This window comes from Pinus tabuliformis, chromosome J (genome assembly GCF_031772625.1).
Source record: "Pinus tabuliformis cultivar Carrire ecotype Pingquan chromosome J, CPIR1, whole genome shotgun sequence".
Taxonomy (NCBI): Eukaryota; Viridiplantae; Streptophyta; class Pinopsida; order Pinales; family Pinaceae; genus Pinus; species Pinus tabuliformis.
Window position 1 is genome coordinate 37,229,886 of NC_142295.1, and position 6,858 is coordinate 37,236,743.

At 37.8% G+C, this 6,858-nt stretch overlaps 1 pseudogene; it reads left to right on the forward strand.

Moving 5' to 3' along the window:
• Window positions 1-393: 393 nt before the first annotated feature.
• Window positions 394-1,628, forward strand: LOC149225322 (putative eukaryotic translation initiation factor 5-2; annotated as a pseudogene).
• The last annotated feature ends 5,230 nt before the right edge of the window (window positions 1,629-6,858 follow it).

The following is a 6,858-nucleotide window of genomic DNA, read 5'->3' on the forward strand; positions in this document are numbered from 1 at the left end:
CTAATCTTTTTCAGCACTTGTATGGTCCAGATTTCAAGTTGAGTCCTATCAGTTGTCAATCGCATTCAAAGTGGAGGGCATACAGGTTGAATATTCTTTTATGTTTGAAGTTGTTTTTTCATATTTGGGGCTGATTGGGATGCTTGGCAGATACTGTCCTACATCAAAGAAAAGAATAAACAGCTTCGTCTTTGTAGCAAAAAATTTTGGCTGTATGCAGCCAAAGCCAAGTTAGAAGTCGAGGTTGATTTGGGTTTGCAGTTGGATGCATCTATTTTTCCACATGCAAGGTGGAGAGTTAAAGCATCATAAAGAAAGTCCCTTTTCCCAGTAGGCATTTGGTGGCCTTTTTCACACTCTAGTATCTAACTCTTGATAGAAAAGATTCTTCAAAATCCAAATTCACTCTTGCCTTCCACTTAATCACTGATTAGAAAATATGGCTCTTCTAAATATTGGCGAGGGCAACAAAGATGATGCCTTTTACAGGTATAAGATGCCTAAGCTGATTACAAAATTTTGAGGGACGAGGTAATGGCATAAAGACAAATCTTGTCAATATGGTAGATGTGGCTAAAGCTCTTGCCAGACCCCCTTCATATACAACAAAGTATTTCGGTTGTGAACTGGGTGCGCAATCAAAGTTCGATGAAAAATCTGGGACTGCTCTTGTCAATGGTGCTCATGATAGTGCTAAACTTGTAGCTTTGTTGGAGATTTTTATCAAGAAGTATGTGCAGTGCTATGGATGTGGCAATCCTGAGACAGAGATCCTTATTTCAAAAACACAAATGACTTCACTGAAGTGTGCTGCATGTGGTATGTTTCGGATGTTGATATGAGGGACAAGCTTACTACGCTTATTTTGAAGAATCTGCCAGGGTAGAAGAAGGGAGGAAAATATAAGAAGGCCATGAGAAGAGCATAAAAGGAACATTTGAAAGCAGGAGAGGCTATTGATGAAGAAGCTAAAAAAATCCAAGAAAAAGGGCCACGAGGTTGCATCCAAGGTTGCTAAGAAGAAAACTAGTTCTAACGAAGACCGTTCTCCTCCCGGAAGCCATGTTGATGAAAACGAGGAGCCGGACGAGAATGATGATGTGCAATGGGCTACTGATACTTCTATTGAAGCTGCACAACAGCGTATCAGAGAGCAGTTGACAGCTGCTACAAGTGAAATGGTCATGTTGGACAGCTAGGAAGAACAAAAGTCTAAGTCACCAAAGAAGCCTTCAGGCAAGAATGAAAAGGTTGAGCTTGATAAGAAATCTCAAGCTGAAAACAGTGATGGGGTGTCTGAGAAGCCCGTCAAGAATGAAAAGGGTGAACTTGATAACAAAACTCAAGTTGAAAACGGTGATGAGGTATTTGAGAAGCCCATTCAACAGGATATTGAGGAGGAGACTATTCTGACCAAATTGAACACATTGAGCATTCATGATGAGCTTCTCCTTGCTTTCAAGGAGCGCTTGAAGATTGTAGATTCTCCGAAACAATTACAATCCTACATACAATATTCAAATGGTTCTCCACTGGAAATCATGAATGCCTATTTTGAAGCTCTTTTCGAGGGCGGTGGAAGAGGATTTTCAAAAGAGGCAATGGAGAAAAAAAAATCATTAAATTAGTCTTAAATGAAATAGATTCCACATAATTTTTATAAAAAAAATAGAGGAGATTTGTGTCTAGTAGGTCTTGGGTCTAGATTTTGAACCCGCTCTGATACCACGTGTGAGGCTCCATCCTAGGGTCCTCTAACAAAACTAAATTTCTCTAATTTAAATACAATAAAACGAGAAATAACTTATTTCTAAATAAGCATTTAATCGATGATAATTTACCATTAAAATTTATTTCTCACAATTAAATAAGTAAGAATTTCATTTCAATCACTTACATGAGTAATCTATAAACATAGGAATATCTATTCCAATAGCCTAGTTGAGACGCCCCTAAGATCCTAATCCTGCCAATATGCTCCTCTTGACTACCGACTGGATTTACCTTCCAGCCAACTAGGAAGTATTTCCTAGCCCAGGAAACCTCCACAGGTTCCCTAGCCCTCCTAGCCCAGTCCAACCAGATGTAGTGTGTCCAATGTTAAACAAATACTCTCCTTCTCTCTTTTCTCTACCTTCCTCTCAAAACAAAATCCTCCAAAACCACAACCCAAACCAAGACCAAGGATCCCCCTCTCCTCCCATCATCCTTCCCCTTTTATGCCCCCTTCTCTTCTCCACCTCAACAACCTATCATTAATGTCATATCTACCCCCTCATCCTTATATTTGACTTATCTTCTCCCAAGTAAATTTGAGAGGACATTTTGGGGATGAGATATGAATATATAATTTGGTAATTAATTAGAGAGGACCATGTCTTCTCCCAAGTAAATTTGAGAGGACATTTTGGGGATGAGATATGAATATATAATTTGGTAATTAATTGGAGAGAACCATGTCTTCTCCCAAGTAAATTTGAGAGGACATTTTTGGGATGAGATATATAATTTGGTAATTATTTGAAGAGGACCATGTCTTCTCCCAAGTAAATTTGAGAGGACATTTTGGGGATGGGATATGAATATATAATTTGGTAATTAATTGGAGAGGACCATGTCTTATCCCAAGTAAATTTGAGAGGACATTTTGGGGATGAGATATGAATATATAATTTGGAATAAATGGAAGGAGACCATATCCTATCAAAATTTAAATTTGAGGAGGTAAGTTGGGAATTGCATAATAACAAAATTTATATCAGTAATAAATTTACAATTTCACCAATGTAGGTATGTACCAATATTTCTTGATGATTATAAGTCAATATTTTAAGGTAATTTAAACACTAGTAAAATTTGCATGATAAGATTAAGTAGGGCATTACAACATCTTACATACATATTCTTATGGCCAAGTTGTATTATTTTTTAAATATTACTTTTTCAAATATACTTTAATCATATATTTTTGTGAATTTAAATTGCATTACATTAAAATTTCTTTATATATCAACAAAAATATCTTGTAATGTCCAGTTTCAATCTACCTCAAGGGGAACTATATTTGTTGACCATGGATAAGAGTTCAGATAATACAAAATGATAAAAATTGACACTAAGAAACTTTTGACAACTACCATAAATTGGACTATACAAAGTAAAAATAACTACCAACTGGTGAAGAATGACATTAAGAGTCGGGTGAAGTAACTAGGGCCTCAAGTCTTGAGCACTTGTTCTAGCTGGTGTAGGGGCTTTCAGTTCACATTGTAGATGACTTTCAAGGTGAGCAAGCTAAACATCTAAACTAATAATACAAGAGTGTTGAGAATGTTGCACCCGCTTGATTTCATCTAGAGAAGAAATTATATCATTGTGATATTCATGTTGGTCCTTTTAAAGGACCCTTCCCATGAGTTTCTTCATCTACTAGTGAAGGGTAATGGAGTTCAGGTATTGGTTCTCTCTTCCCATAGCGTGTCTAGGATAAGGAACCCAATTGGATACCTCAACTTCAATTTTTGAATCAAGGTGAGCTTGTTAGTCACTAATGGTCATGGCTTCAAGCTGGCATATTTCTTCTTGAATTTTAGGGGGGAGTAGTAGAGTGGCAAATAGCCATGGTGTATTAGTCTTGGGTGAATAGAAAGCCCAAAGGACCTATTAGCGCTCGAATCTGCCTCAGGCTGAGAAAGGCAAAACTCAAGGCAACATCAAACCAAGCTCAGCCTCGTAGCTAGCCCTACGAGGACAGGAGAGGGCTCTCTCCGGGTCTATCTCGGCAAAAGGTCTTCAAAGGGGCTGAGATGACTCAAAATTAATACTGATTTTAGGCTAGTAAAGAGATAGGAAAGTTTGATTTAGATTTTTGAGTTTTTTGTTGGAGAAACAGGAAAACCAATTTTGGGTCCGGGGATAAGGTCAGATCTTTGCAGAATTCGAGTTGGGGCGAGGTAGGCAGTAGTCTTGATGCCTTTGATCAGGTGTATGGATGGATCAGAACGACAAGGAGCTGAAGAGGGCAAAGGAGAACATGGATCCTCTCCAAACTGGCGAAAACATGTAAAACTAAACAAATTTAAAGGAAGAGCACTGTAAACAATGAATTCAACCTCATTTACTCATTCATTTAGTTTCAGAAGCATAAGAAGGGAATGGCATACATTTAAACATGAATAAACTTACAATAACTGAAAGATAACACCATCAAGAACTAAAAGCCACAAGAATCCCAACAGGTGCTGCAAAACCTCTGATCTTTCCTTAGCCAAAATATGAAAAATATGTACAATATTGTGCCAAAATCTTCCCAAGAGTCCAACCATCTACCAAAATCCAACCCCTACACTATGAAATTCATAGAATATATACATTTGCTCATCCTTTTACTAAGGGATTGAGCTCAACCATTTTCTTCAAAATAGAATTAGTTACATTAAACTTGGGCCGAATTTCTGAAAATAGGTGTTGAAGATGAACTCGTATCTCCTAAACCATAACACCTATTGCAAAAATGAAAGAGGTTTTTGTAGATAAGGTAGTGCTGGAGAAACACCTCTCTCAAAGTTGGGAAATTCGTTTCCAATAGCTCGCAATATGTTCCACAAAATAATCTCTAAAACAGAAAATCATTAAAAATTTAATTCTGTGAAAATGAGCTGTAAAGATCTAGTCACACATCCCAATCCATGACACCTGTGAATAAAATGAAAGAGGTTTTTGTTATATGGCTCGTTCTTAAAAAAAACCTCCTTGGGTTTTGAAAAATTACTTTCCATCTGCTGTAAAATGGTCCCGCACTAAAATGACTAAAACAGTAAAAAAAAAATGAAAAATTTGCTTTGTTTTAATATAAGCTCCAAATATCACTATATATCTCCCACATAGTAGCACCTGTGCATAAACTGAAGGAGGGTTTTGTTACTTGGTATGTGATGAACAAAAACCTCTCTCACTTTTAAAAATTTCCTTACCATTCTTTTAGAAACGGATTTTTAACTAAACTTGTCATTGTGTGCAGCAACTGACCTCAAAACATGCATAACCAAGAATCACTCATTCATTTCTTCTAATCCAAGAACCGGTTACGGGAGTGTGATATGCTGTTGGAAATATTTTTCCGAGATCCTTTTGATAGAAACACTTGTGACATGTTTTGTGCTGAACATCATGTGCAAAACATATAACAAAACCAGACATAGTAAGAGCTCATGTTGATCCCTGGTGACAGGCTGCGAAGACTGGAACTAACATTGGCTCCAATGGGGATGGTAGCTCCTTGGAGGTGCCAAGAACTACAGATCTCTGGAAAGTAGACAGTGCCTCTTCCATTGGGCATGGATGGTCAAACAACTGCAAACCCAAAACAACTCATACCAATCCAAAAACATATACATGCTGCAACATGTACATAAACAAATACCGCAAACTGAAATGCTACCTCGGGCAGCTTATTTATGTACAAATCTAACCTACTTTGCTGCAAAATTGATAGATCAAGTAATGTTGTAATTCCATATCAACCAATCAAGTAAATCTGAGAAGAATGCTGCTTGAGAGTGCTTCAACCAGATCACAGATGCAATTGCTTGCAGCCCTACATGCACATAACGAGTCTGGTTGTGTAAAAGACAATTTGATCTATCATTCAAACTGAAAAAAAATTTCCATGTATGTTGCAATAGGATCAAAGTAAACAGACTCTGTTTTCTGTCCTAATTCCTCAACATAGGCCTCCAACTGCAAACTGTCAATGCAAACATCTACGGAAAGCTCTATTGTTTCTTGTTTTGAAGGAGGAAGAGTTTCCAAGAACTTTCTGGTATCTCGGAAATCATATGATTGGATCTGATCATTTAAACACTGAATCTCCTCAATTCTTTCAACAATTAACTCACAGACACCCGTTTTAGCTTCAAGAGGAAACTTTGGAGATTTCAAATATTGAAACAAGGCACTGAAAAAATCTTCATTAATTTCAAAATCTGCTAACTGATTTCTTACTTCTTTTACAGCTTCACACAGTGCAGGGTTTGCCACATACCCTACCATTGCATAAATAGATCAACGAGCACTAGAATGTCTGGATCGATTTGGAGTCACCAGGTGAATGTTTCAGCCTTCATATGTGTCTGACTGTTGTCCACCATCAGCATCAGATCTGCAACTTGATTTCATGTACTCAGGAAATTCGCAAATCAAGGGGCACATTCACAAGCTAAACCGGAGATCGACTGAAGCAGCTTTTATCTACTATGCACTCGCAGAGCAAGAGCAGTTTGAAGGCTACCTGGCGTGACTTCAGACTTCGTCTATAGCAAATGACAGTAATAAGCAAATTTCTCCCCAGTATGGTCGCCACTATGTTAGCGCTCAAATCTGCCTCAGGCTGAGGAAGGCAAAATTCAAGGCCACATCAAACCAAGCTCAGCCTCGTAGCTAGCCCTACGAGGACAGGAGAGGGCTCTCTCTGGGTCTATCTCAGCAAAAGGTCTTCAAAGGGGCTAAGATGACTCAAATTTAATACTGATTTTAGGCTAGTAAAGAGATAGGAAAGTTTGATTTAGATTTTTAAGTTTTTTGTTGGAGAAATGAGAAAACCAATTTTGGGTGCGGGGATTGAGGTCAGATCTTTGCAGAATTCGAGTTGGGGTGAGGTAGGCAATAGTCTTGATGCCTTTGATCAGGTGTATGGATAGATCAGAATGACAAGGAGCTGAAGAGGGCAAAGGAGAACATGGATCCTCTCCAAACTGACGAAAACATGTAAAACTAAACAAATTTAAAGGAAGAGCACTGTAAACAATGAATTCAACCTCATTTACTCATTCATTTAGTTTCAGAAGCATAAGAAGGAAT